This window comes from Bos javanicus, chromosome 17 (genome assembly GCF_032452875.1).
Source record: "Bos javanicus breed banteng chromosome 17, ARS-OSU_banteng_1.0, whole genome shotgun sequence".
Lineage (NCBI taxonomy): Eukaryota > Metazoa > Chordata > Mammalia > Artiodactyla > Bovidae > Bos > Bos javanicus.
Genome location: NC_083884.1, coordinates 28,376,616 through 28,396,477, shown reverse-complemented (window position 1 = coordinate 28,396,477; position 19,862 = coordinate 28,376,616).

Here is a 19,862-nt window from a genome sequence, read left to right as displayed (position 1 = left end):
GCTTAGGCTAAGATAACAAAACCAAAATTGGATCTATCTTAAGGAAACAAGAATGAATGATAGCTTATCAGATCAATAAAAAATGTCAACATCTGGTTAAGACTATGCCCAATGGACAAAAATTTGCGTAGCACTTCTAAGATTTTATATTCCATAATATGCTACATAACAGCTAGAATTTATTTATTGCTATCAAGTTAGAGGAAGCTAAAAGTTATCTCATCAGTACCATAGAATTGTATTCCAATACTTTTCATCACCTGAGGGACATTCCACAGGCTGTGAAATTCTCAATAAAATTGTAAACCTCATTGAATTCTCTCACACTGAGCTGAATATCAATAGAACTACAATTTTATTGGCAAGTGCTGGCCAGCAAAAATGGGAATTGCATTGATTTACATTATCATAGCTTAATATCCTTTAACAGACAATGTCCCCTAGGTTCATTCCACAGATAACTTTCTTTAAACTTACTCTTTCTCTGGGACTTTCTTAGGAATCTCATCTATTCCCACGCTTTAAGCATCAATAAATCCTGAAATTGTATCTCTAGACTTGCATTACAGTCTCCTTGACAATCTACCTTGGATATCCTACAAGGAACTGAAACGTGGCAAAAAGCAAACCCATTCATTCCTTTCCTCAGTATTTCCCAAAACATTCTGTTTCTCTTGATGTTTTCATTTCTGTAAATAGGTCTGGTGTATTAAACTTGTAGCTATTATCCTTCTCCTACTTTCTCTATATTTCATCTATGCAAATTCTACATCTACAATTCATCAATATTTTATCCCCACATTTCCATTTGTAGTCCATCTCCTCTACGGTAGATCCTCCTAACTCTTAAATCTTTGGAAAAATCCTTCCAAATGTGATTCCCAAGCTCACTCCTCTTGCCTTCTTAATTCACCTATTAATCTCTCTGCTTATGAATCTCGCTGATGTGTACCCCTCTGCTATTCCAAATTTTATGTTGGGGGTCCACTTCAAATGTCATTAACTCCATTATGATTTTTTCCAGTGTCATAACCATATATAGTTTCTCAGTCATGTGAAGTTTCTTGTAAATTTTACCCCTTAAATATTGTCGCTCATGGTTAATCCTTTTTAAAATGTGATCAGTTTTGTGTTTCTCCATTTTCTCCCACCAGGCACAGAATCATATGTCTTCTGATGCTGAAATGAAGAATTACTTATCTTTCTATCCAAGGCTATCATTTGCACATAAAAGATGAACAGTAAATGCTGACTAAATTTAATCAGCTACTCAACTCAGGCCCTGTGAATTCATGTTTATTTTTTAGAAAAAAAAGTATCACATTTTTCTTCTAGTGGTTATACAATTGAAGAATTACCTAGAGTCACATCCATACCCAAGAACACAAATGCTCACAAATAACTATTGATATTATTTTGGTTTGATTTATTGGAAAGCATTCTTTTTTTTTTTTTTTTTTACCCTATACCTAGGAAGATTTTAAAGTCCTCTGTTAGGATAAAGCATGTGTTTAAAATATTGGAGGCTGTTCTTATTCAAGAGCTAGAATAGTGGACCAGAATTGTCTGCCATGGACAGACTGTAAGGGCCTTACACTGAGGAGATGCCTTTTCAAATGAATTTACTTGAATGGCTACTGATATTGAAAACGGTGTATTTTAGGTAAAATTAAATGAGGCCTTCCAGTGTGTATTCAAATTCAGTAAAACCTTAATTTTCAGGAAAAATATAGAGAGATAAATAATTTATATGGCCAATGATTCTTAAGTATCTCTCACATTTGCTGTTTTTTGTTTCTCTTTATTATGCAGTCTAGACTGATTTGCTCTCTTTCTCTCTTGATAGCTAATGTTGAACATGTGCTAAATCTTGCAAGAATATCTGCTATGAAAATAAAAGTAAGTGTGGTTCATTTGAGATGATATCTTATATTTTCTTGGCTATCTATGGATTGCATGATTCTAGTAGTACAAGCTCTCCCTCGGCTTCCGTTTCCCGAATTGACGTTAAATAAACCCTGAAGCTTTGGTGCTAAAATAGACAATTCAGCAATTAAAGAGACAGAAAATGGAGAGAGTATATTTACTTTAACACTGCCTCCATTATTCTAAACCCCCTAACAACAGTAATAAAATATTTTAGCAAGAGTTTCCAGATACAATAGGAATTTAATTTTCTTTTCAGAAAGAGGAACTTGTTCATAGCTCACTAGAGAAGACTGGATTTATAAGTTATTCAGTTCTTCTAATTGTGATAAAATTGAGGCACAAAGTAATTTATTTTCTCTTTCAATGTAGTAGATACAATGTGGAAGATAAAGCTAAATAACTGAAGGAAAAATTAGCATGTATGAGATACACATTGCTACTTTGGAAATTGTAAAGTCTCTGTGGTTTCAGCAGTACAGGTCAGAATCTGCACCTTCACACATGGTCCCTGGTGAATAGGCAGTGTGTGGCCAGGTAGGCTGGGTAGCAGGAAGTAACTTTATCCATGTTACATTCACACCAACAGTGAGGCAAAGCACCCCACTCACATGCAGGACGTGATTTTTCAGAGGATCATCCTACATCTTTGCTTTACTGACTGTGTAAGCCTTTTATTGCTGCTTATTGCAGGGGATTTAGAAGGTATGGGCTGTTCATGTGTGTTCAGTTGCTCAGTTGTGTCCGACTCTTTGCAACCCCATGGTCTGCAGCCCACCAGGCTCCTCTGTCCATGGGATTTTGTAGGCCAGAATACAAGAGTGGGTTGTCATTTCCTTCTCTAGGGGATCTTCCTGACCCGTGGATCAAACCTGTGTCTACTGCATTGGCAGGCACATTCTTTACCACAGAGCCACCAGGAAAGCCCCAAGGTATGGGTCACATCATCCTTAAAGAATTGTTTTTGCCCATTGTTGTTTACTTTCAGTTACAAAACTGCAGCAGATATTTGGGAAACATTTCCCATAGAGCCATTTCCACTGACACCAAGTTTAATATGAGTTGTGTTTCTACTCATGTGGAGTTTGTATTTTTAAAAATACTTTTTTTCTTATAATGAAAGTAATTCATGGATATAGAACCCAGGGAATATTTTGCAAATGCACAGAAGGAGTTATTTCTAATCCTATTGCACTATTTTTTTAAAAATTCATTTTACTATGTATATAATCATATATCAATATGTATGGTTTCAATCTTGCAGTTCAGTATGTGTGTGTGTGTGTGTGTGTGTGTGTGTGTGTGAGTGTGTGGGTTTCTATGGTGGCTCAGAGAGTTAAGAATCTGCCTGCAATGTAGGAGACTCAGGTTTGATCCCTGGGTTGGGAATATCTCTTAGAGAAGGGAATGGCTACCCACTCCAGTATTCTTGCCTGGAGAATTCCATGAACAGAGGAGCCTGGCTGGCTACAGTCCCTGGATTCACAAAAAGTTGGATATGACTGAGCACCTAACAAACACACATATATATGTATATACATACAGGTGTATATGCATTTATCGAAATCTTGCATTTTTCAGGTTACATTCTCATTGGAAATTTTCCCATGTCATTAATTGTGAAAAAGCATTACATTAATGGCTGCTTAACAGTCCAATGTTAGACACACTTTAATTCATCTATCCATTCTCTATTATGAATAAAAGAATTTTTTTCTGTTTATAATATCATAGATTCAGTTGTGAGGAATTAACTTCTAAGGAAAGTTAGCTTTTAGTTCATTTCAGTCACTCATTAGAGTCCGACTCTTTGTGACCCCATGGACTGCAGTACAAAAGGCTTCACTGTCCATCACCAACGCCTGGAGCTTGCTCAAACTCATGTCCATTGAGTCAGTGATGCCATCCAACCATCTCATCCTCTGTTGTGCCCTTCTCCTCCCGCCTTCATCTTTCCTAGCATCAGGGTCTTTTCCAATGAAAATAATTGGTCTTTTCCAGTTCTTCACATCAGGTAGCCCAAGTATTGGAGTTTTAGCTTCAGCATCAGTCCTTTCAGTGAATATTCAGGACTGATCTCCTTTAGGATTGACTGGTTGGATCTCCCTGCAGTCCAAGGGACTCTCAAGAGTCTTCTCCAAAACCACAGTTCAAAAGCATCAATTCTTCAGTGTTCAGCTTTCTTTATAGTCCAACTCTCACACCCATACATGACTACTGGAAAAACCATAGCTTACACAGACCTTTGTTGGCAAAGTAATGTCTCTGTTTTTTACTATATTGCCTAGGTTGGTCATACCTTTTCTTCCAAGGAGCAGGCATCTTTTAATTTTATGGCTGTGGTCACCATGTGCAGTGATTTTGGAGCCCCCCAAAATAAAGTCTGTCACTGTTTCCACTGTTTCCCCATCTATCTTCCATGAAGTGATGGGACCTGATGCCACGATCTTAGTGAATGTTGAGTTTTAAGCCAACTTTTTTCACTCTCCTCTTTAACTTTCATCAAGATGCTCTTTAGTTCTTCTTTGCATTCTGCCATAAGGGTTGTCTTCTACATATCTGAGATTATTGATATTTCTCCCAGCAATCTTGATTCTAGCTTGTGCTTCATCCAGCCTGGCATTTCTCATGATGTACTCTGCATGTAAGTTAAATAAGCAGGGTGGCAATATACAGCCTTGAGGTACTCCTTTCCCGATTTGGAACAGGTCTGTTGTTCCATGTCCAGCTCTAACTAGTGCTTATTGACCTGCATACAGATTTCTCAGGAGGCAGGTAATGTGGTCTGGTATTCCCTTCTCTTGAAGAATATTCCACATTTGTTGTGGTCCACACAGTCAAAGGCTTTGGCATAGTCAGTAAACCAGAAGTAGATGTTTTTCTGGAACTCTTTCGCTTTTTCAATGATCCAACAGATGTTGGCAATTTGATTTATGGTTCCTATGCCTTTCCTAAATTCAGTTTGAACTTCTGGAAGTTCATGGTTCATGTACTGTTAAAGCCTGGCTTGGAGGATTTTGAGAATTACTTTGCTAGCATATGAGATGAGTGCAATTATGTGGTAGCCTGAACATTCTCTGCATTGCCTTTCTTTGGGATTGGAATGAAAACTGACCTTTTCCAGTCCTGTGGCCACTGCTGAGTTTTCCAAATTTGCTGATGAGAGAGACTAACAGACTATCTTCTTTCAAAGTTTACCATATTCCACCTAGTTTTTAGGTTTCACAGCAAAGACAGTCCTTGTTTTATGCAAAATATACTAAAGGATTCTTTATTTTACTTACAAATGAGTTTGCTTCCTTCTTTTGAAACCACAGATTCTTTTCTGTGTTTTCTCAGTCTTCATTGACTGTGTTTTTCTGACTCTGTTTAGTATTTTCTATCTAAAACGTCTTCCCTGTAAGCCTCTATAATGCTGTAATATCTAGTTTGACATATTGTATCTTTGACCAGGTTTTGTTTTCTCCCCTTGCACTTGGAGGGGTACTCAGGATGTAGGACTCGGTCTTCTCTATGGCCTTTCTCACTTGAGGAAGTCATTCATTCTGAAGACTGCAATAACCAATGTCATGTGACTGGAATCTATTTTTGTTTACACGTATCTTTTATTTACTATTGGGAAAGACTCTTGACGTTTACCCAATAGAAAGACTCTTGAAGCATCAGAACACACAAATGATGTTCCCCTTACTGCAAATACTTAATGCTATGCTATTATCACTGCTACTACTTTTAATAGCAATGCTCATTCGCCACTCACTATATAGGCCAAGAATTGTGCAAAGAACTTTCTTTATTTTCATCTAAATTAAACTTCTCAAAAAGTCTGTGACCCCATGGACTGTAGCCTGCCAGATTCCTCTGTCCATGGAATTCTTCAGGCAAGAATACTGGCGTGGGTAGCCATTCTCTTCTCCAGGGGATCTTCCCATCCCAGGCGTTGAACCTGGGTCTCCTGCATTGCAGGCAGATTCTTTTTCTCTGAGCCACCAGAGAAGCCCTGACACAATTGTCCAAAGCACTTTCTTTATATTCATCAACATTAAACTTCACAAAATTTCTGTGAGATGGGTACTTTTATTCTTCTTTCACAAATAACATGAGTTTTCAGTGTGTCAAGTATTTTGCAAAGGTCTGCATGACCCTAAAGAGCAGATATAACTATCGCACTATTCAGTCTCATCGTAAACCGTTAATCATAAATGTACACAGAACATTACCATCTTTCACATAACTTCTTTGTAAGTCGGTTGTTTTTTCTTAATAACTAATTCAAACTCCAAAATGGAGATTAGCCATGGAGTTCAACACTAGTCCTGAGAGAAAGCAATTCAGAATTTGAACCTGAAATGTGAGATCATAGACAGCCCCCTTGTGAAACCTGTATAGCTCCTTAATCCCTTACCTGAGTGCATCCTTTTCCAACTTGCATGATTTTGTTCTCCCATTCTACTCTTCCTTGACCTCCTCGGCTGGCGGATCCTGAATACTGGATGTGGGCTGGGCATAAAGGATTTGTTGATGAGTAAGCAACACAACCCCTGATCTGCAGGCTTGTAGAGCTGGGGGCTCAGCACTGTTGGTAATATAAATCCATTTCAGGAAATGGAAGTACTGTGCACTTATCCACCCAGCAGGGGGCGCTATGGGCACTCTATACCAGGTCAGTTAGTGTTGCAGTTACTGTCAATAAACATATGCACTCTGATTGATTTCTAGTATATTAGCCAAAAAATAATTATTGCATTTTAAACTAAAAAGTGTATTATGACTGTCATTAACCTTGTCAAATTGCTAAATTTGAAAAATTCTAGTACAATTTTCACTTAAAAATCATGTTATTTCCTTCCCCACATTCTTTCTCTTCATTGCTGGTTATTGAACTGAATATTAACTTTTAAATTCTGCATTTTTGTTTCATAGCATACCCTCATTTGCATTTCTAAAATCAGATATTCCTTTCATATAACACAGTACCGTAATTAAAATATTAAAAGATGCTTTTTGAATGAAGAGAATTTCATTGCCATAAAAAATGCTCAGTGATGCAGAATGTTTCTTTTTTATATTTCAATGGCAGTTTCTCTTTAAATTATTTTCTATGGTGTTAACCCTCTCAGCCTTTAGGGTGGATTAAAACTGTGGAAGAGGAATAGGCAATAAAAAGAATCCAGGCAAAAAAGAAAGCATTGACTTTACAGTAAAATTTTTGAGAAAAAAAAATGTACTTACTTTGTAATTAGCTCCTACCAAGGTGTCTTATTTTCTGATTGTTTCACTTGGCCTCCCTGTGCAGAGGAGAGCTAATCACATTTTTGATCCACAGCTCATTGTTTGTCTGAGTTTGTGGAAATCTAGTCTCTTGTTTTTTTGACTTTCCTCCCTTCCCTGATCCCTACTCACTCCACTTATGCTTGCTGAGAAGTTTGACACCTTTAAATTTTTCTTTTGAGTGTCTTATATGTTTATATTTATTTTAAATTAACTGGTCCCTTATCCTGTTTCTTACTGTCTTTATTCAACACTATAATTTGGAGGTCTGGATAATATTACAGGATGTATCTCTAGTTTGCTAGACACTTTTTAGCAACAGTCAGTTCAGTGTCCTTGTCATTTCTTTAGGGATAGACATCTGAGTTAGCCTCAGATTCCTTGACCCACCTGCAATACCGTCATAAATATCCTAGCAGAACCACGTGTGGACTTGGAGTTTAAGCCCCAGGTCATAGAATGTGTCGTGGTCCAGGGGCAGGTTGGGAAAGACTTTCCAGACATGAGACTAAATGAGAGGCAATAAAGTCTATTAGAGTGGGAGACGCTGTTAGAACAGCGGGCCAGCTCAAGGGAGAACCGACGTTGAACAGGGGTCCTTAGTCCACTTTTATACCCAGGGTACAAGGAGTGGGATAGGGGCCTTGCGAGTCATTTGCTGATTGGATGAGGCACGTATACTGGGTGGAGGGAAGAGTAAAGCAAACACCTTCTTCCGGTGGGGTAGGAGGGGAGACAGGTTTTACTGCTCAGGAGGACCTGAAATCTATTAATAGTTACAACATGGGGGACGGAAGGACAATAAGGGTCTGGTTTTTCTGTTCCTGCGTTCCAAGACCCTCCTTGATTTTATGTGTATTTTTGTCTTTGGGTCACCATAGAATGTACACACTTTAATTATTTTAGAACTTTCCATGTGGCATTATAGAGTGGCAGCAGCAGTTTAGTTCAGAAATCTTATTTTTCCCAAGAAAATCTCATTTTCTTATACTTCTTCAGAGGCATGTACTCTCATTCCTCTGTTTAAATTTTGTTATTCTAAGTGATAATTCATCAATTTATTTCACAGTTCCAAGCACAGTTCAAAGAAGATGAAACCCAATCCCCCTAAAACTGAGGCAGTATTTTTAAGAATAAGGACTAGAAAAATTTAGAACTAATAAAACACATACATGCATAAATTTTAAAAGCCCTGGAAAAGAAGTTTTGTTCACAAGATTGTGTTATGAGAAAGTAAGTTCTAGGATGTTTGCTGTAAGAAATAAACAACAAAACGGCAAGGGTATTACTAAAGAACTCTTTCTGTCTTAGTATCATTGTATTCCTAGCAAGTAGTAAAATATTGTGCACACAGTAGGGTTAATAAATATTTATTCCATATATGAGTAATAATCATAAAAGTGTATATCCTCCTTTTGCAATTAACATAAAAGCCTAAGTATTTCCCCATGTTACAGTATTTACTTTTAAGCATGTTTATGTGTTTCACCATCTGTTCATTGCATAAAAATCAATGTCAAGTTTGTTGGACGCTTTGACTTATGTTTATCACCACCATAAACCAAGGTTCTTAGTAGTGCAATCTCCCTCATCAATTCCTTCTATATCCTGCTTCCTCTTCACTTCTGTAAACTAAAACTGAAAAAAGCCAAGAGCAGAGTCCTAATTCAGAAACTAATGAGCGTGCAAAGTTAATGAGAAAAATCCTAAAACTTCCTCTTTATTCCTGCTGGCTTATTTTTTAATGTAATGACATCACAGTAAGCACAAAGGATCTTATTCCTTCTTTTGAAAAAATATGGTCTTTATTATTCTAGTTAGATTTAAAATTTACTTCCTGACTCTAATCTCTATAGTTTACATAAAAGTATTGAAGAGGACATGAAGAAATACTTCATCTTTAAATTTTTTATTTTAATATCTGGTGATTTATTCATTCATAATATGATCTAGCTACAGTATTATGCAAGGTACTGAGGCCCAATTGAGTGGTATGAACATCCATTTAAGCCAACATTTATTACAAACTTCAAGAGCAGGGTTATCAACAAACATATGTAAAGTATGTAACAATGGGGAATTTTTATTTTCTCTATGAGGGTTTTTGTTTTAGGGAATAATTTCAGGAAAGCTTCTGTAACAAGTAGGTGTGGTCTAAGACTTGGATAACATTTTGCCTGATGGGTAAGGGAAGACATCATGTTTTAAAAATGATTTTTATAGTTAAAGTATATAGCAGGGACAATATCTGGACTTTTCAGAAATCAATACAAAATATTCAAGTGTGAAAGGAAAATCAAAATGGAGTCGATATTGCGAAGAGAGAGCTCTCTGAAATGGAGCCAGAGGCCACTGAGGAAGTGGGATTGATGTTAGTTTCAGTTCAGATGCAAACTGAGCTGTTGGCCACTTACTGTCTTAACACAGGCATTCAGAACGTCTGTACAATGTTCCTGAAACATTGAAACTCAAGATACTTATTGGACCCTTGCTCTAAATAACTCATGACAGCCTATCCCCTAGGACAGATATTTCCTTTTCTCATCAAAGCCAGTCATAATTCTTGAAAGACAATTTTAACAATCTTGTGACTTTTGTCTTTATAAGCCCCTTCAAAACTCTTGTCTTCCCCAGAACACTGTGATTTACCTGAATCTGTCTCTTGAATTGCAATTCCTAAGACCCGAAATAAAGCTCTTTGTTCTTTGCAGCCTCAAAACTGACTATTGTTTGACACAAGCAAGTTAATTTTGCATTGTTTAGTAAGGGGAAAATTTGAATTGACAATTAAAAAATCTGTATTTTTAATATACAGAAATGTCCACACTAAGTTATAAAAATGAAAAACTGTCAAGTGTGCAAATCTGTATAAGTATTGCCTCTTGACTTACTTTTAAAAAGCTGTTTGAAAGCTTAATAAATTGCCAAGCAACAATTAATTGCATATCATAAAGGGACTTAAAGCTTGGATTGTCATCATTGTCTGTGAAAACATGAATACATGTAAAATATATTGCTTTGTACTGGAATGATATCCCTGTCAGTTGAGATAGCTTTTTTTTTTTAATGCAAATATTGTTACCTGAGTATATCTGAAATTTCTTTTTAGAATCATTTTCAAAGTGGGGGCCAATCAAAGTGCAGGGTCCAAGATCAAAATAAGCATTGGCTTCTTCAAAACTCTTAGTTCAAAGCAAGTGAATAAATGCTATCTCCTCAATGTCATTATTGGAGAAGAAAATGACAACCCACTCCAGTATTCTTGCCTGGAAAATCCCATGAACTTCAGTCCTTGGGGTCACAAAGAGTCAGACATGACTGAGCAACTTCACTTTTACTTTCAACATCATTATAGGGAAGCAAAATTTAACCTTGGCCCTCTTATGCTTGCCCTGAAGAGTAAGAGGCCTTTATTAAAAGAGAGAAAAGTAGGAGACTATATTGTTTTATATGCTGAAGAAAACAGAAGCGTATGCTTGTACTATAAAAAGTAATTAAAGGTACACAATGATACACTTTAAACCTTTGTCCACACCTCTGTCTTAGCTCTTATCACACTAAACTGTGATGATATGCTTACATTTTGATTTATTTTCTGTATTGTACACCTCTAAAAGAAGGGACAATATCTTTCTCATTAGCACCTGCAACAAATATCTGCCTCCTTAATAAGTGTAAAAAAACTGGAAAAAAAGAGAAAGTACCTTTGATAACAGGGTGTTTTTGAATAACTATGACATGAGAACTTTACCTAGAAATTAAGTTTGTTTTAATTGAAACCTAAAAGGATCTGTAAATGGACTAATCAAATGTCATTTACTCTGGGGTGTTTTTCCATACATTTAAACAATTATATATATTTTACCTACAGTATAAAAATAACTCTAAGTGATAATATCACATTAAAGATATAATTCTTACTTCAGCCTTTAGTTTCTTTTCAAAATGCAGACATGCTTCATTAATATGAAAGAATCTATAAATTGAAATTATTTATTTACATTAGTTTAAGTGAATTACAAAAAAACTAAATAAAACATCAATTTGCATATGAAATGCATTCTCTTTTTCACATTGCTTATAAATAGCTTAAAATAACTGAGTTACTGGTATTTCATATGGACTAAAATCACTTTATAGGTTTGCTGTGTAAAAAATTGCTAAATATTCATGACAATATCAACATTTAATAAGAAAAGTTATAGCAGCAAATAAGGCAAACATATTACACATGGATTCTGATTGAAAACTAGTCTATAGACTTCTTATAAGGTTTAAAACTGATATTTCACAGAACATTGTCTCATGAGATGTCCCTCGGAAGTAAAAAGCTAAACCAGACTAGAACTCAGTGATAAGAAGATTAAGCCCATGTTGTCATAACTTATTTATGACCTGTCTAATCTGTGAATAACGAAGAGTTGATGTTATAGAATCACAATGGTGTGGAAGTTTTAGCATTGAACCTCTCACCTTGCTTTCTTTCTTGAAAAGTAGACTCTAAACTAGTCTGAGTTATTTGGTCTGAGAATATCATTTCAAATCACAAGTATTTTGTCAGGTATATATTTAAAATATCAAGTCATCAATAATTAAATTCTGTTTATATTCAGTAACTGTGTGTCACAAAGAATGAAAATAATTTATTTGATTTCCAATGAGAAAAAAAAATATAGTTTCCATTTTATAAATAAATCCATACAAATTTAGAAGGAGAGTCAGATGTCAGCTTACTGCCAGATGTACACGTTTGCCTATATCTTCATTGATATTGACATACTTTGCATCTACATCTGCACGTTGACACCTGCCTTAATATTACATCTATCTGTAACTCACTAGAGTTTCCTTGGGTCTCATGAATCTATAGCCATTTTTGCAGCAATAAGCAAAATTTAATTGGCTCCAGAATTCATCCACATGATGTAGGAATGCAGCCTTCTGCAAAAATACCTGTTATTTCTGGGATTTTACATGTTGTCTCAGAGGCAAGTACAGTCTCATGTTCTGCTTGGACTCCTCTCACTGGTTGTTCTCTGACTAGCAGGTTGGAGGCTGCGTTCTTCCAACTTCTAGTTGAGAGCAAGTTCCTTGTGCTCCCAGTTGAGCTGTAAAGCATCAATTAAGGAAAAAAAAATACTGTTATCTAAGAAAATAACCATCATTACACGCAACACTAAGCTAAGTTTTCAGAGTATAAAAATACTTCCATTATATTACATATGATCACTAATTAACATGATACTCAAGCCTGTAGTATTCAAGATAAGTTCTAAATTCAGAAATTCAAGAGAGATGAAACACCATGATACAAAACAGATCATAGAACCATTGAAATAATGGCTCATGTTGGTAAAATAAAATCCTTTTCTATCCTCTCCAAAATGAAAAGATCTTTCACAGAGTTGGATCTTGTGAAGCTCTTAGATAAAAATGAAACTGTGTTTGTAAAATTTGTAGTCTGAGGTTATTGGGGACTCTGAGGAGCAGGGGAGAGAATGTGGGCATATGGGGTTGAGCAAAAGACCTTAGATGGTAAACAAGAACTTATTAAGTACCTGCTGTGATGCATTAGTTGGAAAATTAGCTCTATTGGTTGTGGCGTAATGCTAATGAGCCCAAGGATGAGTGTTCCCTGTCGACTTCAGGGTCAGTTAGGTGTGCTTTTCAGTGGCCTCTAATTACAAGGCCTGGCAAGACATTTACATGTGCTGCTGGGGCTGAGGGTACAGAGCAATCTCGGGAATTTTGTATGCCCATCCCTTTCACTGAATGCCTCCTCTCAAGCCATGTGCATTCTACTGGCTATCATAGCAACATTACAACATATATAGTCATGAACAAACAAAATTACTTTTCTTAATAATTGTTTTATTTACATTTTCCTTTGATGTTAGCCTTGGAGAATGTTATGGTGTGATTTCAAGAAAACATTCTTGGTATTATCCATCAGAAGCCATACAAATGTTCATATACTTGAAGAATCTCCTCTGAAAATTTAGGTTGGAAAATAATTTGATAGCTAAAAAAGTTATATACATATACATAGGAATTTGTTGTAGAGCTGTTTGTGTCAGGCAAAATTGAATACAAGCTAAATGAAATGTTAAATCATAGAAGAATGACTTTCTCAGTTTTAAAACATTACTGTATAGACTGTTATGCATGAATGAAATAAAATATAATTATGGCAATTGAAGGAGAATATAGGGAAAAGTTATGAGGGAATGTTAGAAGAAAAAAACAGCATGAAATGGTAAGTACATTATGAACAGTTTTTGAATACTGAAATATGAATAAAACTATTTGAATACATAAAAACAAATTTAATAAATAGCAAGACCTTGGTTGAGAAGGAGAACAGTTGTGTTCAAGTAGTGGCAGGCAGAATATTCCGTGGATTAGTGTTAGAATATGTAGATTCTATGGGCTTTCCCCTTGGCTCAGTGCTTAAGATTCCACTTCTAATCAGGAGGCTTGGGTTTAATCCCTGGGTCAGGAAGATGCCCTAGAGAAGGAAATGGCAACCCACTCCAGTATTCTTGCCTGGAGAATCCCATGGACAGAGAAGTCTGGAGGGCTACAGTCCAATGGGTCTCAAAGAGTCAGACATAACTGAGTGGCTAAGTACACATGTAGGTTCTGCAGTCACACAGGTATGGTTTTAAATTTAGATATGTGACCATGTCTAAATTACTTCAGTATTCTATATGTCAACTTAAAGAAAAATTTTATGTTTTATGTTTTATTCTGGGTCTTACTGAGGAATATAGCCTGGGAGCCAGCCACTCAGGAGCTGTGAGTAAACTTATCTGATAGGGTAGAGGAGAGCCAGTTTATAAATGATTTCTTTTTCTTTTTTTTTTTTTATCTAGAAAATACATGCAGTCAAGCATGTGCTCTGACTCTGCGACTCTATGGACTATAGCCCACCAGGCTCCTCTATCCAGCGTACATCTTGGTAGAAGACTACTGCTAATCACAAAGAATAGATACCCCAATTTAATGATTTTAGTGTTTTTCTATGTCTGGGAAAATGTGGGAATCTGGGGTCACTGAAATTCTTCCTGAGGCATGCATCTAACTATCTAAGAGTCTGATTGCCCAAAGCAAAGAGTGCTTCATTCTGTTTTTCATCCTGAATTCCTTTGAGTGTCCTGTGGGCAACTACAGTGGATTATGATTCAAATCCTGTAGAATTGGCTTGTTTTGAGGACCTTAATTTTTCTGTATCCACATGTACCTTAGTCTGTTCTTCCTCAATTCTGAGATAATAAAGTCTGTTAATTCTAAGTATTCTTTTAGTAAAGATTATTGTTACTGTATGTGGTAATTCTAGCCACATAAAGATGTTTGACTGTTGAATGAGGTTAGTTATGCAAAGGCCTTGATCATAGGCTGGTACTCAGTACATATAGTTGTTGTTATTAGAGCAATAATGATAGTACATAATTAATATTACCCTTAGTGATTTTGTGCTTTTTCAGTTTTCAGTCTTTAACTTTAATAATGACAGCATAGATATTTAAGTGCTTATCCTTTGTCAGGCAGGGATCCAAAGCGGACACTGCAGAATTAAGCATATCTAAGTTTGAGACAAGCTCTATTAGCTCACTAATTTTGCAGTATTGGGAATGTTACCCATCCTCTCTGTCAGTCACCTCATCTGTAAACAACCCACTGAGGGCTTTGTTTCACAGATTTATGAAAGATGGTATTTGTTAAGGACTTGGGAATTATTCAGTAAATGGCAACTGTCTTACACCTTATAACAGCTTACACCTTACAACAATTCCACGATATGTAGGAAACTGAGATTTAGAGAGTCAAGAAGCTACCCCAGCCACACTGCAAATAAGGAGTTGAGTCAGGTTTTAATTTCTATTTGTCTGACCTCAGAGGCTCTATTCATGATTGGTATAGTATACTGTGGATGATTTTATGACTGTCCACTGCTAGACTCGCACCCATTTGAAGTGTAGGGGAGCACAATTTGCCTACACAAAATGAGTCTCCTTAGCATGAGGATTAACTTAGGATGATTATTTTTAACAAACAGAAGACTTAGGAAGTTTTTCTTGTTACATTCCCATAACTGCCTAAAGAATTTAGATACATGACCAGTTCTCAGAATAGAGCTATCACCAGAGACATCTGCAAAGAGCGTGGGCTGGGTGTGATGGGGAAGACTCAGAGGAGCCCAGAAATCAGAGTCCACTGTGTCCCACCATCCCTGAATGGCTTAACAAATATACGTTACCAAACATTTGCTTTTCCATCTCCATGTAAGTTGCCTTCTTTCCCTCTGAAGTCTCAAACCACTCTGGCCAGCATTCTCTGTTGTCTTTAGCTGAAGATGGCGCTCAAGGTCAGGATTTTGGCTTTCTTGGCATGTAACTAGGTTTTCCTGGGTCTCTCTTATATGTACATGTCGCTGAACTTTTGTTTGATTTTCTCTTCTTAATTTTTCTCATGTCAGCTTAATTCCTAGACCAGGTAGAAGAATACAGAAAGGTAGGTGAAGATATTTTCCCTCCCTTAGAGAAGAAAAAAATAATCAAAAATGGAGAGTTGAACTCATAACACTCTTGCATCTTAGGCTATGGGAAGCGAACATGCCCTGGATTTTCACAACTGCCATCCTTTCTTCTTTCTCTGTAGGGTCTGGGTCCCAGGCTATAGAGTCACATATTGCCCTAGCTCTGCCACCAGCATAGCTGCTGCAGTAATCCATCACCCTCATCATCCTGTCTGTTATTCACTCTCCTTACTTCTCTGCGTTTATATTCATAAGGCTGCATTTGGGTAAGATGATCTAAGACTTCTGAGATTTCTGCTCAGCTTGATACTGAATGACTTAACTGCTCAACTGTCCAGGGGAGAGGACTACTCAGACCCCTGGTTCCATATTTTCAGTGGAACCCTTCACTTTTCTGAGTAAGTTTAAAGTCTCCTGAAAGTGTTAGTCTCTTAGTTGTCTCTGACTATTTTGCAACCCCATGGCCTATAGCCCACCAGGCTTCTCTGTCCATGGGATTCTCCAAGCAAGAATACTGGGGTGGGTTGTCATTTACTCCTCCAGGGATCTTCCCGATACGGGGATCAAACCCACGTCTCCTGAAGAAGATCGTGCATTGGCAGGCTGTTTTTTTTTTTTACCACTGAGCCACTTGGGAAGCCCTAAGTCTCCTGAGGGTCTGGGAATTAGGAAAACGAGATGCTTAAAGACTCCCACCACTACTACTCACTGAGAATCATGGTCAAAAGGAGAGACAATTTCACTCCCTGCCTCTGCAAGATGACTTTCTTTAAAAAAAAAAAAAAAAAAAATATATATATATATATATATAATATATAGCAGCCGTTTGTCTTGTAGCATAAAAAGACACAAGACATTTATATCAACATGTTGTTAGTATCTTACCTTGTTTCAATAAATGTTAAGCAGGAGTATATTTATTCAGATATTTTCTCCTCTCATATATTTTAAATCCACAGTCAAATGTTTCCCTTTATATTCAGCCTCCCATACCTTTTCCATTTGGAATCCCGTCAATCAGTTTTACAGCTGAAGGCAGTGTCGTACTGACAGAAGGTGAATGCTACACAAGCTGGTTTCCAATTTAATTTGCTACTTGCTGCTCTAAAGTTTGTAGAAATTGTTTTCTTTTAAAACTGGGAGTAAAAATCTCATAAAAATTAATCTTATTTAATAATAATATAGGGACCCAGGATGCCAGAGGTGGGTAGTGCTTAGATCCTGACATCTTAGCCCAAGAAGAAAGTTTTCTTACTTGGGAATGTGAGTGTGTCCTTGATGTTTGCAAACCTGTTCTTGGAATTTTCTTTCTTCTCGTGATTTCATGAACTAAAATGTAATAATTTCTCCTTTTCCCTTTCACCACGAAAATTTGTTTCTTTTCTTTCTTGCTCATAATTTTTTTCCTCTTCCTTAATTATTTGGTTACTAGTTGGATTTCTAGATTATATCCCCTCCACTATAAAGCCGATAATGCCCAGACTTTCATTCTTATCTCTGAATTCTCCCTGGGGCTGGGGGGCGGGGTAGTGTCAAATCTCCAAATATCAACTATAAATATATTATTTAAGTACCTTATTGTCATCTGACACTTAACATTCTCAGAACAAAATTCATTGATTCCCCTCCATATCAACTTTCTTGATGTTTTCATGTCATCATAACTCTATCCATGGATGCAAAATCTCCATATCTTCTAGATTTATATTTATTTTTCCTCATCAAATTCAATGTATTAGTGATTCCCTCTCTTTCTTTATAACGTATTTGAAATTTCTCTCCTTCTAGAATATCTGGAGAAATCCACCTATAGTAACAACACTGACATATTAATATAGCACAAACTTACATTTAAATGGTATGATAGCCACCTTCCAAGATGCCCCTCAATGATCTCCACCTCCTGACAGGGCCATGTTGATTTCAGTTTGTGCTTCATGCGTCCCAGCATTTCTCATGATGTACTCTGCATATAAGTTAAATAAGCAGGGTGACAATATACAGCCTTGATGTCCTCCTTTTCCTATTTGGAACCAGTCTGTTGTTTCACATCCAGTTCTAACTGTTGCTTCCTGACCTGATATAGATTTCTCAAGAGGCAGGTCAGGTGGTCTGGTATTCCCATCTCTTTCTGAATTTTTCCACAGTTTATTGTGATCCATACAGTCAAAGGCTTTGGCATAGTCAATAAAGCAGAAATACATGTTTTTCTAGAACTCTCTTGCTTTTTCCATGATCCAGCAGATGTTGGCAATTTGATCTCTGGTTCCTTTGCCTTTTCTAAAACCAGCTTGAACATCTGAAAGTTCACAGTTCATGTCAATTAACTCAGTTTCAACCACCCCCTGAGAAAGGCACAGATTCATCAAAACAGAAAGAAGTCCAAATCCCAGGAGGCAGATGATATGAGGAAAATTTTTACCTTGTATCTAATGAGTTGCTGTATGATGAGAATTATAATTTTGACCTGAGGCATATCTGACCAGTAAAGCAAAGGCTCCTTCAGCTTTTACATTTAACAATGTCCATCAGTTGCTCTGAAACATTGTGGTGGGGCGAGTGGATTTTACATAGAACTTATTTATAACCCACCAAATTGTACCACTGCAATTTTCTATTGGGGAACTGCAAAATATTGAGGATATTCAGTTCCAGATTTGTCAAGAGTGTGGAGAAACTATTGTAGGCAACATGGCAGAAGGGTTACTGTATAAAAGTGGCCAATTATGTTCTGCATTCTAAGTTTTTGAAGGATTTTGTATTTGAGTGTTTTCTGAGCTAGGATTTATATGCATTGTTGGTAAAAAGTGAAGTTTCAACTCTTTGGTAAAAATTAAAATATCAGTAGCTGGATTAAAGGAAATGACAGGAGAAGGGCAGAGTTGTCAGTGTATAGGACCTGCATATACAAATGCAGGTTTTCAATGCAGGTTGACTATTTGGATGTTTTAGAAGGTATTTTATTTATATATTTAGTGCTCTTTCTTATAGAAATGTGCAAAAATAGCCTCATGGTTAGTTCATCACCTAATTATAGAAGGCATAATTAATTCTGAGTTTGTTAGCATTTACTGCAACAGGTTTTAAACCTAAACAGAAATACTGTTATTCTCTGATTTTTATTTGGAATTCTATATAAACCTGGAAGACACTATGCACTGTAGTGTGTTATATACAGTTAAATGTTATATTTCTAAAAAAATAAAAATTGTCCTAACACTAAAATATTTAACTGGAATGATTGACAAGATTTTATTCACAAGATTTCATTCTCCATGCTAAAGAACTGGTGAAAAAATGTTGTCTAAATTGTTTTATTCTTCTTACTAAAAAATACATCTCTTTTCCCCAAAAAAGGGATTCTATTGTCTTCTGGCATTTCCCTTAGTCTTCGAGATAATACTTGGTATAACAACATCTCAAAATAAATATTCTGAAATTCCAGGAGAATCAAAAGTTGTTTGCAAGTAAATAATCCCCGATTTCAAAACTATTTCAGCTCTACTGTAAGTATTCCAAATTTGTCAAAAAAAAAAAAAAAAAAAAAAAACCCACTAATCTGCATGTGAAATTCTTGGCTTTCTTAAAAGTTAGCACATTGTAGAGAATGTCTTTTGTTGTGTTCAGTAATAATTTTAATAATAATTACTAACTTTGGTGATTTTAAATATTCTCTGTCAAAAATTAAAAGAAAGAGGTAAATGATGAAAGATTTACATTTTCTATTTTCATTTTTTTATATTTTCCATTTCTTAGGAAAAATGGAATAAGTCTATTTCTAATAAGTTGTGACTAAATAAAAGAGATGTACCTTTTTTCCAGCAAGGCCCATAAGCTGATTTGTCAGAAATTAACTGTGTATGTTCTAAATGTGTTGGCTGAAACTTAGCCTGGCTTTTTCAAATTGTAATATTGATTATTTCCTCTGGGATACAGGTAGAGCTAATTAGAAATTAATCAAAATGATTAACTTCTGCAGTCCTTCAGCCAATGAATCACTTTAAAAGATGTCAATGAAAATCCCCAGGAGACCATTTTAGGTAAGATTTTTGTTTAAACTTTAAAATGTATAGAAAGCTAAAGAGTAGCATTTTACATATCTAAAATAGCGCCCTAGTTTGGGTAC